Source organism: Miniopterus schreibersii, assembly GCF_964146895.1.
Source record: "Miniopterus schreibersii genome assembly, chromosome: 9".
Taxonomy (NCBI): Eukaryota; Metazoa; Chordata; class Mammalia; order Chiroptera; family Miniopteridae; genus Miniopterus; species Miniopterus schreibersii.
In genome coordinates this window covers 36,754,915-36,781,484 of record NC_138118.1, presented here as the reverse complement: position 1 = coordinate 36,781,484, position 26,570 = coordinate 36,754,915, and the positions used below count along the sequence as shown (strand labels likewise).

Here is a 26,570-nt window from a genome sequence, read left to right as displayed (position 1 = left end):
CCAGTGTTCCTCATATTAATTATAAGTGCCTTCACAATGACGTTTAAGGTCTTTTAAAGCATGGCCTCTACTTACTTGCCTGGCCTCACCTCCATCCCATGTCTTGTATATATATATAGATATTGGACTGAACCATTGTGTTGTGCAATCCCAGAGGGTACTACTGATATAAACCCCTCAGTGGCATGGTGATGTGCAATGCAGAAAACTTGGTCAGTACGTGCCATAAACACTTCTAACCTCCAGGCCTTTGCCTACTTTGTATTTCCCCTTCCTTTTACTTCTTCCTTGTATTCATTTTCCTTTTATCTTGTAAAACTCAAGCCCAGTATTTTTTCCTCTGGAAAAGCTTCTCCCATCTGCCCCTATTTTTAGCCTGGAGCAAGTTATTGTTTAAATCATTAGTTGGCACTTACCTTCTACCAGGCACTTATTTCAGTCTGGTCATTCTTCATGTGTCTTACCTATTTCTGGGACTAGAAAAAATTTTAGATAGCAGAAACTGCCCTGAAATTATGTGTAGCTTCAATATTCATTGATAATAATGGTTATGATGATAGTTTCTAATGTTTTCCTCACACATAGACCATAGTTATAAATAAAAAAATCATTTTTTTAATGTTAAGGCAGAAAGATTTAAGGAAAGAGAATGGATAACTGTATTGCCCATAACCATATACCTCCTTTTATTTACTTTTAATATCTAATTTTATATTTCAGTCAATTAATTCACATGAATCATGATGCAAATGCTAATATCAGCCAGACAATTTAGGACTATGGAAAATATTGCTTATAGCATATGGTGTTGCTGTCTAGCTCTCTGTTGAAATTCTCTCCTCTCTTTGCATTGCCTTTACACTCTCCTGATTCTCTTCCCATTCTTACCTCTTCATCTCCTTGTTTGAATAATTTTTCTGTCATGCATCTTACCCTCAGACCTTTCCTTTGGCTCTCTTCTTTCTCACTTCACTTGTTCAAGGAAAATGGTTCCCAAGCCTATCTTCAGTGGGCTTTTCTAACTGCCAGACACACATCCTCCTCTGTCAGCTGGAAACTTTTTCTTGGATATTCTTTAGACACGTCAAACTTAACACCTATTTTTCATCCCCTCCCCACATATCTGTCTCAGTTAATAACACTGCGATCCTCTCAAGCTAAAAGTTCAGGGTCATCATTCTCTTTTCCCTATTTCTTACTCCCAACATCAGTCTTGATCTCCTGTAGTTTTCATCTCTTAAATATGTTTTCTTTTTCCAAATCCTGCTGTTATGTCTTGAGTCCTTTGTATTCATCAGGATAATTAATCTTACCTGCTGTAGTTGTCAAACTTATAAATCTTTTTATTTTATTTTTTCCTTCACCATTTATCTCCTCTATGCCCTCTTCCACCTCCACCCTTGCAATCACCACACTGTTGTCCATATCCATGAGTTCTCTCTCTTTATTTCCTCTTTTGCTCAATCCCTCCACCCTCTGCCACACATACACCCAAGGCTGTTTGTCTGCTCTCTCTCTATCTATGAGTCTGTCTCTATTTTGTTTGGTAGTTTAGTTTGTTTATTAAAGACCACATATGAGTGAATCCACTGAATAGGAGAACATATTTAGCAATGATACATCTGATGAGGAGTTAATATCCAAAATTTATAAAGTACTTATAAAACTAAACACCAAAAATAAAATGATCTAATTAAAAAATGGGCCAAAGACCTGAACAGACACTTTTCCAAAGAGAACACACAGATGGTCAATAGACCTATGAGAAGATGTTCAGTGTTACAATCATCAGAGAAATGCAAACTAAAACCACAATAAGATATCACCTCACACCTGTCTCAATGTCTATTATCAATAAATCGACAAACAACAAGTGTTGGTGAGGATGTGGAGAAAGGGGAACCCTAGTGTACTGTTGGTGGACATGCAGATTGGTACAGTCACTGTAGAAAGCAGTATGGAATTACCTCAAAAAATTAATAATGGAACTACCTTATGACCCAGTGATTTCACTTATGGGAATTTATCCAAAGAAACTTGGAACACTAATTAGAATGAACATATGCACCCCTGTGTTCATTGCAGCATTATTTACAATAACCAAGATTTGGAAGTAGCCCAAGTGTCCATCAGTAGATGAGTGGATAAAATGATGTGGTACATTTTCACAATGGAGTACTACTCTGCCGTAAAAAAAGGAGGAAACTTTTTCCCTCTGTGACAGCATGGATGGACCTGGAGAACATTATGTTAAGTGAAATAAGCCACTCAGAGAAAGACAAACTTAGAAGTCTTAATGGTTTAAAACAACAGTATTGTTGTTATGGACTCATTCAGATCTGATACAGGTGATCTCTGAAGTGGCTTTCCTTCATGTGGTCATTCAGGATTCATTCTACTTTCATCTTTGACTCTGCCATCTCAATAAATGCCTCTGTAATCTTTGATAAAAGAGAAGAGAGAAAAGAGGGCCAGACCAAATCTTTATGCTTTATGCAGGAAGTAACACATGAGAAGTGGAAGTAGAAATAGCAGACCATTGGCCAGAATTAATCACATAATCTCACATAATCTAATGAAACTACAAGAAAGGCTGGGAAATATGGAGACACATAGAATATATGGTGAGCACTAAATATCTGCAATATCTTTCTCTCACCTGGATTACTACCCCTTCTCCTAACTAGTTTCAGGTTTCTGTTCTACTCTACTTATATATTTTTACTACAGAGGTTTTATCTGTTATACATATTTTTTCTTTTTTTGTAAATTACAAAACTCATCATGTCACTTCCCATTTTTAATTCATCAATGGCTTTCCACTACTCATGGAATAAAATTTACAGTCCTGGCTTCAACTTACTTTTCCAATTATAACTCCATATCTACAAGCCCTTAGCTAGAACCACACCAGGCAAAATAGCCTCTGAATATTCTATTCATTCTTTCAAATTCATGCCTTAGTGAATACAGCGCCCTCTTTCTGGACTATATGGAAAATATTATTTTAATGCATTTGAACATTGCCTGAATCATTATGTTAATGCAAACATTGAACATAGATCCCTACAGAAGGAAAATATATGTGAGTAAACAAACTCAATTCTTTTTTAAAAAAAATTATTTAATTTATTGGGGTGACATTGATTAATAAAATTATATAGGTTTCAGGTGTACAATTCTATAATATATTATCTGTATATTGTATTATGTGTTCACCATCCCAAGTCAAGTCTCCTTCCATCACCATTTATGCCCCCTTTACTATCTCTACCTCTGCCCCACTCCCTTTCCCTCAGGTAATCACCATGCTGTTGTCTGTGTCTAAAGTGTTGTTTGGGATTTTTGTTTGTTTGTTTAACCCCTTCAGTTTTTTTCACCCAGCACCCCTCCCCCCCCAATCTTCTTCCCTTTCCATATCTATGAGTCTGTTTCTATTTTGTTTGTTAGTTTATTTTGGTCATTACAAACACAATTCTTATCGTTCCCCTTATCTTAGAAAAACAGAACTAAGGCTCAGTTTGCTCCTTTTTTCCTTAAATTTAGAACGTAACACTTGGCTACCATTCCTACTCAGTGTAGACTCTAATCCCTCAAAAAGCCAGTGGTGAATGATGCTGTTTCTTTAAAGACAGTTCCAGATCCCTAATGAGACTATTACAGGAAAATTCAGAGACACTCAACAGCTGATGAATTTCATATTAGAATTGGAGTATCCCCCTCCTAGTCTAATCCATGACCACACAAGCCAGCCTTTTCTGCCAGCAATTACCCCTGGGACCAAGTTTCTATCTGGTTGAAGAGGAAGATGAGATCTTTGCTGTTGACAGCCTAAGCTACTAGGAGCTATGATTATTCAAACACAGAATAAGAAAATGCCCCTTGGGAAGCCAGGCAGCTTTAGCAATAGACCAAAGAATTAGTGAGAAGATAGTATAGCCTAGTGGAAACAGCCAGCTGTCTGAAGGTAGACAAATCCAAGGTTAAGTCTACTAAGAAGTCCTGTGACCTCTGGAGGTCTCTTAACCCTTCTAATCTACAAGTTCATCTGTTTCTCTTTCAGGAATGGGGGTAGTAATTACATAAAACAACAAATGTGTGGCAGATTAATTTTTGAGATGTTAATTTGTATTTTTTTCTCTGTGTCTCCTCTTCCACACACACATCCAATATTTGGATTTCCTGAAATTAAGGAGTTGTTGTTTCATGAAGGAGAACTCTTTGTCTCAGTAAATACACTCCTGTCCTTCTTTATTGCTGAAGTTCACAGAAGAGATACCACTGCAGGAGAGGAAAGTGAGAGGAACATGGGAGGCAGAGAGAACTGGAAACTGAAAGGTGAAAGAGAAATCATGAACTGTTGTGAGGCAGTGCCTTAAGTAAGACCTCAAAGGGTGCCCAAAGGGAAGCTATACAATAAGTAGAAGGGCTCGCAACTTATCCAAACATTCCTAGGCCCCAGATATATTGTCAAAATCCCAGAGCTGCAGGAATTGGAAGTCTCAGCAGCAACCAATATAACCTGAAGACAGAGGGCTGGAGATGTCTTTTGTTATACAGGGCAACCATAGTAATTACTGGGAATGCATTCCTCTGTCTAACAGGTAGGATAGAGGTTGGGAATCTAATTGTAATTGATTTAAAGAAAATCCTGAAATACAATGTTTCTTGTGCTCCTGTGTTTTAGATTAAGGGGTTTATGTGCTACCAGTGTAAAGTCCCTCACACTGGGTTAGCCTTCAGCATACGTTCATCTGTCTCCTCGCTTCCATCACTTTTCTCCTGCTGCTCTGAACATAATGGCAAGTGCTCAGGTAGGTCTGCCTGTACCACCATGTTAGCCCAGACCTGTTCTCCTGGAATGAAAGTTCTTATCTCAGACAAAATAGTTCTAGCAAAATCACAGTGAAAGCTAATGGTGTAAAATTCTTAAAATAAAACAATAACTCAAAAATCTCAGAAAGATAAAATGATAAAAATATATAGCCATTCTCTAGTTCACTTTTTCAGAGGACTTGTCCTGCTCTTTGGCAGGGAGACTTAAACTTCTATTTATTTACTTTGGCATTTTGCTCAAGATTTGTCCTCAAAGCAGCACTCATGAAGGTGGGCAGAATAACTAACTACCAGGTTGTTGTTACTTGCTCTGTCCCTTTTAGTTCTACATCAGAGGTTAGCAAACTACAGCCCGCAAGCCAAATGCAGCCCAGTGGGACATGTTTTATAAATAAGTTTGTTGGAACACAGCCACGCTCATATTCCCTATGCCTTTTCTTGCACTACAACAGCAAAGTTGAATAGTTGCAATAGACATAGTATGGTCTATAAAACCAAAAATATTTATTATCTACCCATTACTGAAAAAGTGTGTTGACTCTTGTTCTAGATTTTGAATGTGGTGAGACTAGTCACACAGACAGAGCAAGGGAGCCTGACAGTTTTTATCATTTTTGAAATAAGATGTGTTTTAGTGTGAAAAGACTCCAGAAATATCTCTACCCTCTACCCTCTTAAACTTATTCCCATGGAATCATTATTCCTTTCTGAATTCACCACCATTGTCAGTGCACACACTATGTGCCAGGTCTTAATAGATGGAGTTGATGCTGAATTAAGTAAGTATCAGACTGCCCTTGTCCTCAAGGAGCTTCCAATGAGTGTAAGGAGATAAACACCAAAGAGATAATGACTTCTGTGACACCTCAGGGCACTGGGCCATGTGAGTACAAGGCTTTAGCCAGGGAGGTCTACATTTCTATGCTTCTAAATATAAATGGAGAGTAACATTAGAGTAGAAAACTCCTCAACATGACTGACAATTCTCTTCCAATAAAGATAATGCCAAGAACAGAAAATAGATCTCTTGACTCTTTCTCATATATTTCTTGTTGTGATATGAATAAATATAAAGAAGTTTCATTCAAACTTGAAGTGGGTAAAGAAGACTTTAGGAAGTGTAAGTGTGGCCAAAAGATTTTCTGTCCAAGACAGGTCTGTTTTACACCTGTTATCCCAACATTATTATTTTTAATATTGCTTCCTTTTACTCTTCAGAGTTCTAGCTTGAACATTAAATCACTTGGTAACTTTACCTATAGCCCAAGTCCTCAGCCTAACCACCTATAAAATATTAGTAACATTAAGTTTTGTCCTTATCAATTCAAATAGAATATCTAATTAAAATTAAATGCCTAAAAGTTATCCCCCCCCAAAGAGCTGTACTCTATTTGCTTTTGATTGCATAGTTTAATTATCAAATAAATCCAAAAATACCTAAAATGATTCTGACATATAGCAAAGAACAGTTGAATTTGCTGTATATGACAATATTTAGTGTTGTTAACTGATAATGAAGACTTAAGAAAATAGTCTTTACATTAAGATCTTCAATTAATAAATTGAAGGAACAACTTCCTTTGTGAATCCATGTCTGATTTCACTTTCTACCCCTAGCAACCTTGTATGAGTCTTTCAGAGCTTATCACATTTTACTGACTTACTTGCTTCTTGTCTGTCTCTACTGGAGGACCTTGAACCTGTAGTTATCTGTAATATTCCAAGACATAATTTAGTATAGTGTCTCATTCATAGCAGTTTCATAAGAATTTCTTCATAAAATATCTACTGTCTGTTAACAAATTCTTAAGATATAAATAGCAACAATGTCTCAAAAAATTGCTAGAAAAAAGTTCCCATCACTAATATTATGAACATTGCTTTTACTTTTTTCTTTAACCATTGTTGTTTTTGCATAAAAATTTACCTTTAATGAAAGTCCTGCTCTTGAGAAACTCCAGTTGAAGGAAACAACTAGACTGTAATTTGAATTATCCAGGAGCTATTTACTTTACAAACAGGAAAATAATCTGAACTAATTTCTTCTAAGATAAGAAAATAATACCAATCAACTGATTCCTGGTTATTAAATAGAATGGGGCAAACAACTAAGGATGGAAAGTTGTATTGCAACTACTTGGCTTGTCCTTAATATCCCCCACCCAAGCCCAGACCTGTTACTACAGATTTCTCGAATAAGAATCATGAAGGCAATAGTTTCTGCCTGGGCATCAATGACGTTCTCTTAGTAGCAGTGCATGTGAGACATTTGGCTGTCTCTTATGAACAGCCCAACAACAGGCATTAGGGAGTATAAATTGGGAGCTGGCAGCTTTTCCTCTTCTGTCAGAAAAGAAGAAACACTGTCAGAACAGAGAATTTGTTGGAAGAATCCTAGACAGGATTGGCATATATCCTGCCAAAAGGCTTATAGCACAGAGGATCAATCTACTTCCAGGATGAATTTTCTTAACCAAAAACAGCTGTCAATAGAGGAAAAATGGTCTCTCCAGCTTAATTGATAGAAAGCTGGTGAAAGAGAGGATTTTGGTAGAAATTCAAAATGGGTGCAGGAAGAATGAAAATTGTTACAGAATTTTATGTACCTTCTAGGTACATAAAATACTGGCTATACACGTGGCTGACACCCCAGCCACAAAGCCCAGAGACATGTATTGAATTAGTGGTTCAAAGTTAATATACCCACTTTTCAAAGGCCATGCATTCAAATTCATTGTATTCATTAGAAAAAGGTTCACCAATTAGAAAAACAAAACTGTGGTTTAAGCAAGTTAGAACTTCGTGCGTTTTGGTCACATAGAGGGAGAGAGCTAAGGCAGCGGTACAGGAGGGGATGGACGTTCTGCTCCACAGAGTCTCAGAAATTTGGGAGCCTTCTGGCTCAACTTTCTGCCATCTTAGGGAGCTTTCACCCTCACCATCTGAGATGGCAGCCAGAGCCACATTCCTAGCGTCCGAATTAAGGAAAAGAAGAAAAATAAACAACCGTCATTTAGGACTCCAGCCCCAGGCCACATTTCTTTGTGTGCTCGTTCAAGCCCAAGAACAGGCAAATACCAGGCCTCACAAGGGAAAGCTGCCCTCCTCACATCATGCTTAGTGCCGAGCCAGCGCATCATACCTGTCTGGACCCCTCGTCCCTCCCCAACTCCCCCTCCCTTGCCCCTGGATCAAGCAGGCCATGCTCGTAAGCCAGGTGCCTCCATGCAGAGGCCTTTTCATCAGGGACTCATTTGAGTCTCTGCAGGGCTTCATTGCTGGCTGCTGCCTGGACTGAGGCACTTTCCCCCAATGACTCAAGGCTTCCCCACTCTAGTCCTTCTCCTAAAAAGGGCTTCACTGTCACTCTCAGTATGGCTTCTTGTCCTAATTGAACATATTGACACATGGTATCCACAGTTATGCACCTGATATCTCTTAAAGAAGGGTCTAAAGGCAACCTCACAAGTATTTTTCATAATTTTTTTGGCCAGGAATTAGTCACATAGCCATGGCCAGCAGTCAAGAAAGCTAAAACAACCCATTCTATTACTATTACTATGGAAGAAGAGAATAAAATATATTGGAAGAAAGTTAGCAGCCTTTGTCACAGCCTTGTATATTATTGACTTATAAGAGTAGTACCTACTAAAACCTACATCTAAAACCTATATTATTTTATTAACCAATGGCACCCCAATAAATTTAATTAAAAAAGAGTAGGTGCAAATGCTGTATAATCTGACTCGTATGTGGAATCTTAAAAAGAAAATAAAAATACTTGAATTCATAGACACAGAAAACAGATTTGTGGCCAGAGGAGGGATTACAGAGAGGCAAAATGGGTGAAGGGACTCAAAAGATACAAACTTCCAGTTATAAGATAAATATACAGCATGGTGACCTTAGTTAACAATACTGTATTGTATACTTGAATGTAGCTAATAGACTAAAAAATTTGTAACTATGTGTGATGATGGATGTTAAATATACCAAGTAATCATTTTGTAATATCTACATATAACAAATATTGTGCTGCACACACAAAACTAATACAATGTTATATGTCAATTATGTCTCAATTTTTTAAATAAGAAAATAAAAAAGAGTAGGTGTAACAATGGATGCAACATTATAGGAGATCAAAGTTTAAGTTTATGCTACTAAATGACTAAATCATATTGACTTTGGGTAACCCTTGGCATCAATCCTAAATGAATTGCTCATGTTATACTTTTGGTTGTTATACTTACTCATACTGTTTTAAAGACAAGACTGATTTGATGTTCAAGTCTCATCTATGTGGATGAGGGTCTGGAATGAGATTCACCGTGGGGGAAACTCCATTAGAGTTTTTTATTTTTTCCAATTTTGAGCTTCCATTAGGTTAATAACCATTTATTTGCCTTACTCCTCTCATCTTGGAGTGGCATTCACTTATTATTTGTAACTGAATGCCTTTAGGTTAAAGAGGGAACAAAACAGATCGTCAATCCTGAGTCATTTGAGATAATACAATACTAAACACTAAAATGATTATAGTAGACATGAAATTTGGACTTCAAAAACACAAATGCATCCCTGGCTGGGTGGCTCAGCTGGTTGGAGCCTAGTTCCATATACCAAAAGGTTGCGGGTTCAATTCCAGGTAAGGGCACATACTTAGTTTGCGGGTATGATATAGGTCAAAGAGTGTACAAGAGACAACTAATCAATGCTTCTCTCTCTCATTGATATTTCTCTCTCCCTCCCTCCCTCCCTCTCTCTCTTCCTCTTCTCTCTCTAAAAAAAAAAAAAAAAAAAATCAATAAATATATCTTTGGGTGAGAATTTTTAAAAAAGTGCACAAATGCCAAACCAAATATAGCAAATGTAATCTTTAAAAAGGATAATTCATTAAGTAAGCGAAGATGGGAAGACAATGTGAAAACTTTCTTATCCACAAAATACTATGATGTTTCCAGAAGGCTTTCTCAAATTTAAAATTGATTTGTGAACTTTAACTAGACAAAATGTTAATTTAAATGACATGAAAGCCCATTTCACCATTAAGATATATGTCACTTATCCTCTGCTATTCAGCCATCCTTCAATTGAAAAGTTTTAGTAGGGCTTACTGTACATGTTTATCTATAATTTCTATTTTGTTGTAAATGAAAAAGAAGACTGATTTTTAAAGTCATATTTTATAAGTTAAATTTCAGCAACTACATTTTCAAATCAAACTTCAATTGCATCTTAGAGTTCTTTGATGATTTAAAATTTATCTGTTAATAATCCAATTTAAAATTTATAATACATTAAGTTTTTATTCTGCTCTTTTTAAAGTATATTTTGTTTTGAACACTTTTCCTATTATGCAATATTAGGCATCAATAATATAGTGATATATTGGGCAAGTCATTGAACTGTGTTTCAGTTTCTTTATCTGTAGCACAAGTAGCTTATACCAGATCAGTGAGTCTCAGTGAAGGAGTATTTCAGCACACCTAGAGGCAATGAATACACTTTTAATTTTTCTTTTGCAAGATTCTGGTATGCATCTTTCACCCTAAACACACCTCAACCCAGGTTAAGAATCATAAGGCAGAATTAATAAAGACTCTTGCAATCTGACCCACTATATTAATAACTCTGTTATGTAAAAATGCTTTATTACACATCATACCATTTCTTCTGTAATATTTATTTAATTATCTTGTATTGAATGCTCATTATATTCCAGGTTCTCTACTTCACACTGGAGATACAGTGATGGAATAATATATACCCCTTCCTTATTTCAGAGACTATTTTTGCTTACTCCGTGCCCATTACCCTTTCTTGCTTACCAACAGAACTCTAGGTTCCGTGAAGCTGGAAAACTTGGTCTTATAACTTACTCAGAAAAATAAGACATAAGCAGAAGTCTGCTATTTTTTATTATTGTTTTAGCAAGTCTTATGTTCTTTTCCTCATATGTGGAATGTAGACATAATGTCTAGAGCTAGAACAGCATCATGCACCCAGAAGGAAGGGTTCAAGGGGACTGCAGGATCCTCAGACTTTGTGTTCTTTAGCTACTGAACCAATGTCAATATTTATACATCCCTGGATTTTTCATTACTTGAGAAAAATGGATTTCTCTTCTGTTTTAGACACCATTGTTTATATTTTGTTACTTATAGCCAAACGCATTTTCTAACTGAAATACTGTTTTAAGATAAATTAGTGTCTATTGGGAGATATGTGTACATAATTAAGCAATTGTTGTGTATTTGTGGGGAGGTCAAGGAACTGTGGAATAGAGGAGCAATCTGAGAGTTGGAGATATGGAAAAATCTTTGCATGTAGGAGGAGAAACTAGCCATGTGAGGAGAGGAAAATAATACCCAGACTAAAGGACAACAGAAGCAAAGTGTGGGGGTGGAAGGGAGTATGGCTTAAGACATGAAAGTTAGTTTTGTATGGCTGGAGCATAGTGTGTAAATTGAGGAATAAAAACTTGGAATAGGGGGTCTAATCATACAAGGCTTTTAAAATACATTAAGAAGTATGAGAGGAGATTGGCTTCCAGTAAAACAGTGTGAAGAACTCTGCTGGTCCACTACCGAGTGGTGAAACTGGTGAAAACTGTATAAAGACAGAACCATTTAAAGCCTCTAGACATGGTTAATGAAACACACAAATGAAGAAACATCTATTCAAGAAAATCTATAAAAATTTGATAAGAAAGGTAGGAGTCTGTTGTATTTGAACCAAGAGTGGCCCCTTCCTTTATTTCCCTCCTCCAACTCAGTGAGGTGAAGATTCTAAAACAGTCTGTTGAAGTTAAGAACATGGGGACCCCTTACCTCAGCTCCCAGTCAGAGAGCTTTCCTCCTACAAGAAGCAGAACTTCAACATTTGTTCTCCTGACTCTATCTGTTGTTGAGATTAAGTCTTGACTGAGTGTGGCCAAGAGGTGACAGTTCTTTTCTTCAGCTCAATCCCCACTCATGGAACAAAGGCTCAGCATGCTGAGAGTAGAGTCCCCATTATTCTTACCCAGTTTTTGAGATAGTGGTTTCATGCTCAGAGAGGCAAGTTGAGAGGACCTCAAGCTCCTGCCACACCCTACTGAGATTACGGTCCCTAAAGTAGGGAAGTGACTCAGAGAGGTTTGTCATTAGTTCCAGCCCCAGCTTCAGAGCCCTGGCTCAGAGATTTGCTTGGGGGTGAATGCAGGCAATAAAACAGATAGCTTTTAATCTCTTCCAAAAGAACTGAATAAGCAAAATTTGCAAAAAGCATAAAAAAATTCAAACCTAAGAGTACTCATTAATAGCAATTAGGAACAATGGAAGTTTTGGTGAAAAGCATTTGAGAAGAGATTTATAAATTTAATGAATATATAGCCTAGATAATAGGCCAACTAATTTGCAGGAGAGTACTAGGGAATAAGACAGCTGGGAGGAGGCCTGAGATCAAACGTGGACCTCAGAAACTATTCCTCTTGAAAGCTAGAATTTGATTGAATTAGTTTGTAAAATAATTTATGGCTCAGGGTATTGTTGAAAACGATAGAGCAGTCAGAAGGCAATTAGTGGAGATTAACAGTTGTGTGTGATCAGGGAAGGAGAGAAAGAACCCTCCCAAAACTGTGAGGTGCCCAAAGCTGAGCTTCTTTAAGGAAGAGCAACAGAGGTTGAACACTCTGGCACAGATTGATCTCACTAAAAGAAACAAGCCATTAACTAAAAGTAAACAAGCAGACAACAATAATAAGCTTTGAAGAAGGGAGCCAGTAGGAAGAGTTACTACAATATATTATTTAAAATATTCAGTTTCCAACAAAAAATTACAAGACATTCAAAGAAACAAGAAAGTATGACCTATACACTGGGGGGAAATAAAGGAGGCATCACAAACTGCTTGTGAGAGCAAGATGTGAGTTTTAACAGAAAAATACATTAATAGCAATTATAAGTATGCTCATAGAATGAAAAGAAAATATGATTAAAGAAGTAAAAGAAGGTAGGGTTACAATGTCACATGAAATGGAGTGTAGATGAAGAGCAGTTCTGTGGAAAACAACATCGCAGGGTGACCTGGTCATAAATTGTTAACTGGCATATAAATTCTATAGTAAAAGTTTTATCTTTGCTTTAAACAAGCCCTGTCCATTGTTTCTGTACATCTAGGTTAACACTTCTTTGAATTGCCTCCTTTTTCAAAGTAACAACCTTCCAAAAGAACACATGATCTTGTTAACTTTACTGCAATCCAATCCCTGCCTGCCTTCTACAACCTTCATGTAATCTTCCTTATGGTCCCTCTTAATTCCAAATGCATGAAGAAGGTGCAAACTGCTTTTCTCTGAAGCATTTTTCTCAGTCTGTTGAGATCTTGCTTCCAGCCTATGCTGTGTTTAGCTCAAGCAAATTTTTTTTTTTAATTTCTTAGCTGTATGGATATTCTACATTGACAAGATTATCAAAAAAGATATAGAAATTATTAAAAAAGAAATGAATGAAAATTCTGTAGTTAAGTACTAAAATTTAAAAAATAAATTCCCCAGAGAAACTCAACAGTAGATTTGAACTGGCAAAATAAAGAATTATAAAACTTGAATATAGATCAACAGAGAGCATTTAAACCAAAGAACAAAAAGGAAAAAATAGAAGCGGAAGGAACACTTCCCAATTAATCTTATGATGTCAATATTACCCTGTAAACTAGATGAAAACATCACAAGGAAAGAAAACTATACACTAATATTTCTTATGATTATAAATCTAACAACATATAAAAATAATTAAACATCATGATGAAGTAAGATTTATCCCAGGAATAAAGGTTTGTTCAACATCCAAACATCAATTAATACATTACATCCATAAGATAATAAACAAATATTATGTATTCATCTCAGTAGACAAAGGGAAAAAAACATTTGACAAAATCCAGCACATTTCTTGATTAAAACACGAACAAATTAAGACTAGAAGGAAACTTCCTCAACCTGATAAAGGTCATCTACCACACCCCACAGCTAACACCATAATTAATGGTGAAAGATCTCCTAAAATGATGAAAAAAACAAGAGGTTTGTTCTCAACAACTCAATTCAACAATGTACTGGAGGTTCTAGCCATGACAATTAAGCAAGAAAAAGAAATAAAGGTAACCCATATTGGAAAAGAAAGAAAGAAAGTTACTTATCTCTACTCACAGATGACAAAATATTAGAATAGAAACTTCAAAAGAACCCATCAAAAAACTATGTAAGCTAAAAAAAGTTCAGCAAGTTTACAAGATTCAATAAAATATGCATAAATCAGTTGTATTTTATGTACTTGCAATAAACAATTATAAAATAAAATTAAGTAAGCAAATTCATTTATAATAGCATGAGGAATCATAAAGTACTTAGGAATAAATTTAACTGAGAGCCTTCTGAATAAGATGACCAGCTAAGTAGACTCTATGCTTGCATCCCCCACAATCACATTGTTATAACATAGTAAAAGCTAGAAAAATTTCAGGACAAATGGAATAGGGAAACTGAGACAGATTGTTAAACAGCGGTTTGCAGCCACCTAGTAAATCTTATCTGCCCTAAACCAAAGACACTTGAGAATAAATTGTTTGTGTTAGATGGGCCAGATACAGAAACTAGGGTACAGAACCTCACCAGGGCCTGAAACCCTGGATGCCTAGCAAGGGATGAAACTAAGAAAACAAGAACTTTGTCCCCAGGGTAATCTATCCTACCTTACTATATCACTGGCCACTCAGTTTAGAGCCCCTGAACTTCCCTCCCTAAAGATAACATCTAGGCCTCAGTTTTACTTTAGCTCCAGGTCCAGAAAAGCAGCAAAACCAGACAAGTGACACCATGGCTGCCTCAGAAACAGCTACATTGACTAATGACCTCCTGCCTTTGCACAGACCAGTCAGTGGAGATCACAACCCTGAAAGAGAACACCTGGAAAGCTGATGAATGTTTTATTGAGACACTCCCCTGAGAACTCCCCTAAGATTTCTTGCCTGAAAGAAAGAAATACTCAGGACAAAGGACCCAGTACTCGCTCAACCAGCCCCCCCCCCAGGGGAGCATACCAATGCCATTTCCTTCTCCCCTCCCAGGGGACCCCATGAGACTTGCAACTAGGGGAGCAATGGGCAACAACAACTCATCCCTGGCTTATCCCCTGAACCTGCCTCTAAGGCCCCCTTCTCTCTCTCTGACTTCTCAGTGATCCAAAACAGCCTAACCTAGGCTCTCCTGTTGCTTCTACTATGCCCTTCCTTGTTTCCTTGTCCTAAGTATATTTTTGCTGCAGCCAATAAATTTTTGCTTTCTTTTATATATTTTGTTTCTTGATTGAAATCTTTTCCTCAAGAAGACAAGAACTGAGGTCTCCTCATCATCTCCTTGGCAACAACATCAAAATTAAAATTAAATTATAAAACAATCATTACTGAAAACTACCTGAGAACTAGCTGAAAAAAATTTCTATAACTAAGAATATTAAGAAGAATGTTTGTTGAGACTGGGAGGAGGAGAGGAATGAGGAACGAGAAATTCTCAAGCCCATGGTGTGGCAATAAAGAATTGGGAGGAATATCTCATCTTTGGAGGTCACCCTATGAGCAGTGAGGGGCCCCAACCCATACCAGGCTCTTCAGCTTGAAGTATCAGTGCCAGGAAAAGGAATCTCTATAATATCTGACTGTGAAAATCTGGCTGTGGGAGAAAGAGGATGGAAAGGTTTTAAGGAATAGCACACAAACTCACTAGCTCACAAACTTACTCTAAACTTTAGTGATAGGAGAGAAGCTCGAAAAATACCAGAGACATAAGGAGAGAAACTAAATTGACTAACTTCAGGGCAAAAACTGGAGAAGCAGGGTTCAGAGCAATTCTCTCTGGGGACAGAAACATTGGAAGTTGCTATTGCCCCTTTGTTGAACTCTTCCCCAACCCAGGTAGCCTGGCATAAGCAGGCACCAAATCTATTTTCCATGAGCCTGGCTACCACAGTTTACCCCACCCTGATAGTTCCCTGAGACACTGCCTCACCTGCTTGCCTGCTCAGCCCAAGCCTCTTAGTGTGTCCTCCACATGAGTGCCCTGCCTTGAATCATGCTACAAAATTCCCCTAAAGCTTTCAAAGGTGCTCAAACCCCAAACAAATAACAGTGGACCTTAGCACGACTTCTTGAACTTGCTAAGCAGCCTCAAACCCAGCATAAGCAACAGTCAGTCTCAACATGCATTGTAATACCCTTTACGTTGCCCCAAGCTTGGCATAAGTGGTTGCCAGTCTTGACCTTGAACATAGCTTCAACTAAACAGAACACAACTCTGACAGATAAGGTAGCTAGTCACAGTCCACAATGTGGTGTGTAACAAAGAGTCCCAAGTCTGGCACAAGTGGCAGCCAGTCTCAGTTTGCAACATAACCTCTCCCAAATACTAAGAACAAAGGCAACCAAATACAGATCACTTTGTAACTCCTATCAAGAGACCTCAAGCCCAGCACAAGCAGTGGCTAATGTCAGCCTGTTCTGCAGCCCCTCCCTAGAGGCACTAGACCCAACACACCTGAAGGACAGCTTTAAACCACACCAGAGCAACACCCAACTGACTTCACAAATGACACACCAAAAGGACAAACTTGGCTGGCACCAGAGCACCACTGAAGCAACTCCATCTCAATGAAGTTAGCTCCAATGCAATAGATCATCTGCTGTAGTCACAGGCAGCCCTCACAACTAGTTAACCAGAGGGTCAACCTCACATACCAACAGCAATCAAGTTTCAACTATAATAGGGCAGCACACACAACCCACAGAGGGGACATTCCTGGAGCACCTACCTCAGGTGACAAGGGAGGCTGTTCCACTTGGCCCTACAGGACACCAACTACATAAGGCCCTCTGTCAAGACCAGGATACATGGCATACCTACCTAATACACAGAAATGAACAATGGGATACAGCCAAAATGAGGAGACAAAGCAACACAACCCAAATGAAATAATTTGGCAAAATTGCAGGAAAAGAACTAAATAAAATGGAGAAAAGCAATCTACCAAATACAAAGTTCAAAACAATGGTTATAAGCTTGCTCATAAAGTGAACTTAGGGGAAGATAGATAAATTCAGTGATAGCTTAAAAAAAGAGATAGAAAACATAAAAACTATAGAAAACATTAAAAAGAACAAGTAAAAAATGAAGAAAACCATGATTGAAATTAAAAAATAAAACAGAGGTAATCAATAGCAGATCAGGCAAAGCAGAGTATTGAATCAGCGATCTGGAAGACAAGGTAGTGGAAAACATGCAATTGAAACTGAAAAGAGAAAAAATAATTTTTAAAAATGAGGATAGTTTAAGGGACCTCTGGGAGAATATTAAGTGCTAATATTTGCATCATAGGAGTACCAAAGGAGACGAGAGAGCGCAAGAAATTGAAAACCTATTTGAATAAATAATGACTGAAAACTTCCCTAACCTGGAAAAAGAAATAGGTACATAAGTCCTGAAAGTGCAGAGAGTCCAAAACAAGATGAACCCAACGAAGCCCACCAAAACAGATCAGAATTAAAATGCCAAAGGTTAAACATAAAAAAATAATCTTAAAGGTGACAAGAGATTACATATAAGGGCATTCCCATAAAATTATCAACTGATTTCTCAATAGAAACTTTTCAGACCAGAAGGGCTGGCATGCAATATTCAAAGTGATAAAAAGTAAGAATCTATAACCAAAATTGTTCTACCTAGCAATGTAATCATATAGAATACAACAAGAAAGTTTCCCAGACAATAAAAAGCTAAAAGAGTTTATTATCACTACTATATCAGTATTACAATAATTGTTAAAGAAACTTCTTTAAGCAGAAAAGATAAAATATATGAATAAGAAAATAGAAGAAAGAAAAAATTCTCACTGACAAAGGGAAACAGTAAAATCAATGGATCAAACAACTATAAAACTAGTACAAAGATTAAAAGACAAAAGTAGGAAGAGCATATATAATTACAACAATAAATTAAGGATACATAAAACCACAAAGAAAAATAGGAAAACATAAAGACAAAAACATAAATGTGGAGGGTGTAAATGAAAATTGCACAGATTTTAAAATGTTTTCAAAATTAAGCAACCATCATGTTAAAATAAACTGCTATAAATATAGCATAGTGTATATAAAGCACATGGTAACCACAAACCAAAAAACTATAAGAAATAAAGAGAAAGGAATCCAAACATAATGCTATAGAAAGATGTCAACATACAAGAGAACAGAGCAAGAGAATAAGAAAAGAGCAGAGAAGAACTAAAAAAAAGATCAGAAAACAATAAAATGGCAATATCTACATCACTATCAATAATTACTTTAAATGTAAATAGACTAAATACTAAGTGGACTAAATACTCCAACCAAAAGACATAAGGTAAGTGAATAAATAAAAATAAAACAAGATCCATATGTATGCTACCTACAAGAGACCCACTTCATGTTAAAAGGTGCACAGAGACTAAAAGTAAAAGGATGGAAAATGGTATTTCATGCAAATGGCAACAACAAAAAGTTGGGCAGTAATATTTAGATCAGACCAAACAAACTTTAAAACAAAAACTATATGACATTTCATAATAATATAGGAGTCAATCCAAGAAGAGAATAAAACTCTTTTAAACATGTATTCACCCAACATAGTAACATCTAAATATATAAAGAAAATACTGACAGACATAGAGAGATCAACAGTAATACATTCATTGTAGGGAACTTTAACACCCCATTGATATCAATGGATAGATCATACAGGCAAAAAATAAACAAGTAAAAGTGGCCTTAAATGACACATTACAGCAAATAAACTAATAAATACTTTCAGAACATTTCACCCCAAAGCAGCAGACTATAAATTCTTTTCAAGTGCACATAGAATATTTTCCAAGATAGACTACATATTAGGCCACAAAACAAGTCTCAATAAACTTAAAAGGATTAAAGCATATAAAGCATCTTTACCAATTAAAATTATATAAAACTAAAAATCAATTAAAATAAGAAAACTGAAAAACATAAACACAAGTAGGCTAAATAACACAGTAAATGGGTTAACAATGAGATCAAGAAAGAATTCCAAAGTACCCTGAAACAAATGAAAATAATACAGCAACCCAAAATCTATAGGATGGAGCAGTTCTAGGAGCAAAATTCATAGCAATACAGGCTTATCTCAAGAAAAAAACAAACCCTCAAATAAACAATGAAACTTTATAACAGAAGGAACTAGAAAAAGTAGAATAAACAAAGCTCAATGTGAGTAGAAGAAAGAAAATAATAGACATCAGTGAAAATAAATTAGAGTCTAAAAAACAGTACAAAAGATCAATGAAACCAAATGCTGGTTCTTTGAAGATAAACAAAATTGATATACCTTTAGCCAGACTCATCAGACAAAAAGAGAGAGTCCAAATAAAATCAGAAATGAAAGAGAAGCGACAACCGACACCACAGATATACAAAATATTATAAGGAAGTACTACAAATAATTATATGTCTAAAAACTGGACAACCTGAAGGAAAGGATAAATTCCTAGAAACATATAGTTTTCCAACACTGATTCAAGAAAGAACAAAAAATCTGTACAGAGCAATAACTACTAACAAATAGATCAGTAATCAAAACCTTCCCCAAAACAAAATTCCTAGACCAGATAGCTTCATGGGCAAATTATATCAATAATTCAAACAAGAATTAATACATATTGTTCTTAAACCATTTCAAAAATTGAAGAGAAGAAAGGGCTCCTAAATTCATTTTATGAAGCCAGCATTACCCTTATACCCAAACCAGACAAACACAAAAAAACTACAAACAAAAAAAAATGAGCCAATGTCCCTGTTGAACATAGATGCAAAAATCCTCAACAAATATTAGCAACATTAATTCAGCAATGTATTAAAAAGTTCATAAAACATGATCATGTGGGATTTCTTCCTGAGATACAAGGTTGTTACAGTGTCTGTAAATCAATCAACATGATAAAGTACATACACAAAATGAAGGATAAAAATCATATGAGCGCCCTGCCGGGGGTGGCTTAGCTGTTGAGCGTCGACCTAGGATCCAGGCAATTGGGGTTCGATTCCCAGTCAGGGCACATGCCCAGGTTGTGGGCTCAATCAATGACTCTCTCATCATTGATGTTTCTATCTTTCTCTCTCCCTCTTCTGTCCTCTCTCTGAAATCAATAAAGATACATTTAAAAAAAAAATCATATGAGCATATCAATAGATGCAGAAAAAGCATTTGACAAAACCCAACATTTATTTATGATAAAAACTCTCAGCAAAAAGGGAATAGAGGGAATGTACCTCAACATAATAAAGGCCATATATGAAAAACTCACAGCTAATGTTATGTTCAACAGTGAAAAGCTGAAAGCTTTTTCTTGATGATCAGGAGTAAGACAACAATGTCCACTTTCACCACTTTTTTTCAACATTGTATCAGCAGTCCTAACAACAACAATCAGACAATAAAAAGAAATAAAAGGCAACCAAATTAGAAAGTAGAAGTAAAATTGTCATTATTTGCAGATGACATGATACTGTATAGAGAGAACTCTAAGGAATCCACCAAAAAACTATTAGAACTGATATATTCAGTAAAATAGCAGAGAACAAAAGTAATATTCAGAAATTGGTTGCATTTTTATTCTCCAATTATGGACAATCAAAAGGACAAATAAAGAAAACAATCCCATTTGCAATTGCATAAAAAGAATCAAATACCTAGGAACAAATTTAACCAAGAGGGTAAAAGACTTGCACTTGTTCAACTGTACATATTGAAGAAAGAAACTGAAGATGATACAAATAAATGAAAGCTTATTTCATTCTCATGGATAAGAAGAAATATCATCATTAAAATGTCCAAAACAATCTACAGAGTCAATGCAATTCCTATCAAAATACCAATGACATTCTTCATAAAACAAAAAGAAATAATCCAAAAAATTATATAGTACCACACAAAAAAAATCCAAATAGCCTCAGCAATCAAAAAAGAACGAAGTTGGAGGTATTATGCTACCTGATATCAAACTGTGCTACAAGGCTTTAGGACTCAGAACAGCATGATACGGGCATAAAACAGGTACATAAATCAATGAAACAGAAGAGAGAGCCCAGAATTAAACCCATGCCTATATGGCCAATTAATCTATGACAGAGGAGGCAAGAATACACAATGCGATAAAGACAGTTTGTTAAATAAACGGAGTCAGGAAAATTGGATAAATACATTAAAAAAAAGTGAAAGTAGGCCACTTTCTTACACCATATACAAGAATGAGCTCAAAATGGATTAACGACTTATAGGTAAGACCCCAAACCATAAAACTCCTAGAAGAAAACTGAGGCACTAAACTTGTTGACATTGTTCTTAGTAATATCTATTTGGGTATGTCTCCTCAGGCAAGGGAAAAAAAAGAAAAAAATAAACAAGTTGGACTACATAAAACTAAAATGTTTTATACAACAAAGGAAGCCATCAAGAAAATGAATAGACAGCTTATTTAATGGAAGAAGGCATTTGCCAATGATACATACAATAATGGATTAATATATAAAATATATATATGTATAAGAAATTCATACAACTTACCAGCACAAAACCCCCCAAACCAATTCGATAATAAAATGTGCAGACAACCTGAATAGACATTTCTTTAAAGAGGACATACAGCCTGGCCCATGTTTCTCAGTTGGGAATCGCCCGGAGCACCAAGTTTGTGGTTTCAATTCCTGGTGAGGGCACATGCTCAGTGGGGGGCATGCAGGAGGCAGCCAATTGATGTTTCATTCTCTCATTGATGTGTCTCTCTTTTTCTTTCTAATTCTCCCTTTCTCTCTCTCTAAAAATCAATAAAAATTCTTAAATAAAAATAAAATATAAAATAAAATAATAAAATAAAATATAAAAAAATAAAATAAAATATAAAATAAAATAAAAAAAGGACATACAGATGGCCAATAGACATATGAAAAATGTTCAAAAAATGGTCAACATCACTAATCATCAGAGTCATACAAATTATAATCCCAATGAGATATCACTTCACACCTGTCAGAAGGGCTATCAGCAATAAATCAACAAACAAGTGTTGATGAGAATGTGGAGAAAAAGGAACACTTATGCACTCTTGGGGGGATTGTAAATTGGTGCTGCTACAATGGAAAACAGCATAAAGTTTCCTTAAAAGATTATGCAAACCGGTGCAACCACTATGGAAAACAGTATGGAGGTTCCTCAAAAAATTAGAAATGGAGCTGCCTTTTGACCCAATGGTTCCACTCCTAGGAATGTATCCTAAGAATCCTGAAACATTCATCAGAAAGAATATATGCACCCCTATGTTCATAGCAGCATAGTTTACAATAGCCAAGATCTGGAAACAGCCCAAGTGCCCATCAGTAGATGAGTGGATAAAAAAGCTGTGGGACATTTACACCATGGAATACTATGCAGCTGTAAAGAAGAAGAATCTCCTACCCTTTGGGACAGCATGGATGGCTCTGGAGAATATTATGCTAAGTGAAATAAGCCAGGCAGAGAAAGACAAATATCACATGATCTCGCTTATACGTGGAATCTAAAGAACTTAATAAACTAATGGATAGAATAGATTCAATGACATGAAAGCATAGATGAGACTGATGAATGTCAGAGGAATGGAGGAGGGCGAGGGGGTGGAGGGGAGAGAGTAACCAAAGAATTTATATGCATATATGCACAACCCAAGGACACAGACAATGGTGGGGAGAGGGACTGGGGAGGGGAAAGGATGGGGGGGAACGGGTCATTGGGGAGAAAAAGGGACATCTGTAATATTTTAAACAAAAATAAAAGTAAAAATTAAAAATAATAATAAAATAAAAATAAAAAATAAAAAATAAAATTAGAGCTATCACATGACCCCAAATTTTTCACTTCTCAGTATTATTTAAGGAAATCCAAAACACTAATTTAAAAAGATATATGCACCCTATGGAATATTATCAAGCCATAAAAAAAATAAAATCTTACCATTTGTGACAGCATGGATGGGCCTAGATGGTATTATGCCAAGTGAAATAAATCATACAGAGAAAGACAAGTACCATAGTACTTAACTTATATGGGAATATAAAGTGCAGTATAGGAAATGTAGTCAATAATATTGTAATAAGTATATATGGTGCCAGATGGGTTCTCGGCTTATCTGGATGATCACTTAATAAAGTATATGAATATCTAATGTGTGTTGTATCTAATATCTAATATCTATGTTGTACACTTGAAATTAAAATAATATTATTGTACATCAATTGTAATTGAAAACTAAATTTAAAAAATAAATTTAACAAAAGAATTGAAAAAATTTACTCTGTTTGTAAAATTAAAGAATATCTAAATAAAAAGAAAAACATCTCCTGTTTATGGGTTGGAAGACTTAACTTTGTTAAGATGTCAGTGCTCCCAAAACTGATCTGTAGACTCAGCACAATCTCTGCCAGAATTCCAATTGACATCTTTGCAAAAATTAGAAAGTGACTCTGAAATTTATATGGAATTCCAAGGGACCCAGAATAGTCAAAAAAAGAAAAAAATATGCTGAAAAAGCCTGAGCAACAAAAGAAAAAAAATAGATAAATTGGACATCTTTGAAATTAAAAACTTTTGTGTATTAAAAGACATTATCAAGGAAGTGAAAGGGTAATCTACAGAATAAAAGAATATGTTTGTAAATAATATATCTGAAAAGGGTTCCATAAAGAACTCTTATGTGAGACCCAGTGATCCCACTGCCGGGAATATGTCCTAAGAATCCAGAAACACCATCAGAAAGAATATATGCACCCCTATGTTCATAGCAGCTTTATTTACAATAGCTAAGATCTGGAAACAACCCAAGTGTCCATCAGTAAATGAGTGGATAAAAAATCTGTGGTACATTTACACAATGGAATACTATGCAACTGTAAAAAAGAAAGAGCTCTTACCCTTTTGCAACAGCAAGCGAAATAAGCCAGTTAGAAAAAGACAAAAATCATATGATCTCACTTATATGTGTAATTTAATGAACAAAATAACCTGATGAACAAATAGATCTGGAAGCATGGATGCATGAAACAGAGTGACAGATCTCAGAGGGGTGGGGGGTGGAGGGAACAGAAAGAGATTAACCAAAGAACAATATGCATACCCATGGACACAGGCAATAGTGTGGGGAAGGCCTGGTGGGGAGCTGGGTAGAGGGGGGCAAAGCAGGGTAAAATGGGGGACATCTATAATACTGATAACAATATATTTTTTTAAAAGAACACTTACAGCTCAATAATAAGAAAATCCATTTAAATAATACTTAGATGGCAACAGCCTTTTTTTGTTTTGTTTTTAATAAATCTCATTTAAAAAAATGAGCAACAGATCTGTGTAGATATTTTTCCAAGGAAGATATACGAATGACCAATGAGAACATGGAAAGATGTTCAAACATCATTAGTTACCAAGAAAATGGAAATCGAAACCACAGTGAGATATCACTTCATATCCACTAGGATGGCTAGAATCAAAAAGTAAGATAATAAATGCTGGCCAGGATGTAGAAAAATTAGAACCTTCATATATTGCTGGCAGTTCCTTAATTAAGCAGAGTTACTATATGACCTAGAAATTCCAGCTCTAGATATTTAAACAAGATAAATAAAAATATATATTTACACAAAAACTAGTACATGAATGTTTGTAACAGCATTATTTGTAATAGTCAAAATGTAGAAAAACTAATGCTTATCAACAGAGGAATAGTATACAAAATGTAGTATATCCATAAAATGCAGTACTATTATTTGGCTGTGAAAAAGGAATGAAATATACCCTGGCTGGTGGGGCTCAGTGGTTGAGCATAAAACCATGAACCAAGAGGTCACCTGTTTGATTCCCAGTCAGAGCACATGCCCAGGTTGTGGACTCAATCCCCAGTGTGAAGAGTGTAGGAGGCATCTGATCAATGCCCTTCTCTCACTGATGTTCCTATCTGTCTCTGTCCCTCCTCTCTCTCTAAAAAAATCAATAAAAGCATATTCTAAAAACGGGGGAGGAGAGATGAAATATCACTTGATACATGCTATAACTTGTATGAACTTTGAAATCATTAAGCCAAATGAAAGAAGCCAGTCACAAAAGTCTATATTTTATGTGATTCTGTTCCTATGAAATGTTCAAAATAGTAAAATACATATGACAGAAAGTAAATTAGTGGTTGCTTGAGGCTCAAAGGAGAAAGTGGGAAGATAGGGAGGTGAGAGATAATGGACATAGAATTTTTTTTTTTTGAGATGATGAAACAATTGTAAAATTGATTGTGATAGACTTGCATATATCTGTGAATATATTAAAAACATTAAGGTAGATGAAGTCCATGGTATATAAATTATATCTCAAGAATATTATTTTTAAAAAAAGAAATATGAACTTTTCCCTCTGTCCTAATTGGCATGGCAGTATTTAATGCAATATTATTGTTATTATTATCATCAGGATGTGTTTCTAAAAGTTTATCCCTTGTGTAGAACAGTGATATTTAAACTTTTTTGTTGTAAACTCATGTCAGTAAAAAGGCAAATATTACAAATAAGTAACACAAAACTTGAGAAGCCTACTGCTGAAGACACTTGAGACATGTATTGAAGAATATAAACATGCTCCAGTCTATTCAAAATTGAAAAAAAAACTTAACAAAAAAACACTGAAAAAACAAATGCCAACTTGACAAGTCTGGACTAGAACATCTAAAATAAAATCTTTAAAATATAATGCAGATATGCATTAAGATATTTTTATCCCAGTAATGCAAGGGTGCGTTAAATAGGACACACACACAAATTCATAATGAAAGTATAACTCCTGAATCTTTATGTGCTTAGTAACATAGCCAAGGTGTATAAAGCACAGTCTGTGAATTATAAAAAGGAAGAACTGACAGGAGCTGAAATGCAGATTCATAATGCTCCTCTCTAGGTATTTGGCATATCAAATCATCTAAAATAAAAGAGGATGTAAAGAATGTGAAAGATATAATTGACAATATTGAATTAGACAAAATTAATCTTTGTATATTGAAAAAAGGTAAAACTTCTGTGCCTAATTTTGAAACTTGTCTTATCTATTCACTACTAGTATCTTTTCAGATAATATTAGAATAAGCTGTCATGTTTTATTTTAAAATCCTGTTGCAATTTTTATTTTCATTATATTAAATTTACAGATTGTTTGGGGGGAGTTTTACATATTTATGTTCAGAAACATGGACTAAATTTTCACTTATTTAAAGTATTCTTTATCACCTTGTAAATTTTTATAAGTTTTGAATGTTTTTACACATACTCATAATATTTTATAGTCTTCATTATTTTTATAAGGGGGTTAACTTTATCATACTTTGCTATTGGCTTTTACTATTTATGAATTCATTTTACGGAAGAATACATATGTAGATACCCCAAACAAAGTTATTCTAAAAGAAGAACAAAGATAGTAATATGTTTATATCTGTTTGAAGCTGTTCCATAAAAGGGGGTTAAAGATGCTATTCAAGGAAAAGATATTCTTGTTTCGAAAGAGAAAGCAAGAGATTTTAAATAAATTTTTGTTTTATTGATGTATAAGACTTTCTTATTCTAATTTAGTGTTT

General features: G+C 35.5%; 1 pseudogene across 1 annotated transcript in view; it reads right to left on the bottom strand.

Moving 5' to 3' along the window:
- Positions 1 to 4,722: 4,722 nt before the first annotated feature.
- LOC308562077 (large ribosomal subunit protein eL27 pseudogene) overlaps positions 4,723 to 26,570 on the bottom strand; it is a 71,749-nt pseudogene continuing 49,901 nt past the window's right edge. Inside the window, exon 2 of the transcript in view lies at positions 4,723 to 4,912. The product of the transcript in view is annotated as a large ribosomal subunit protein eL27 pseudogene (transcript). The remainder of the gene's footprint in view (positions 4,913 to 26,570) is intronic.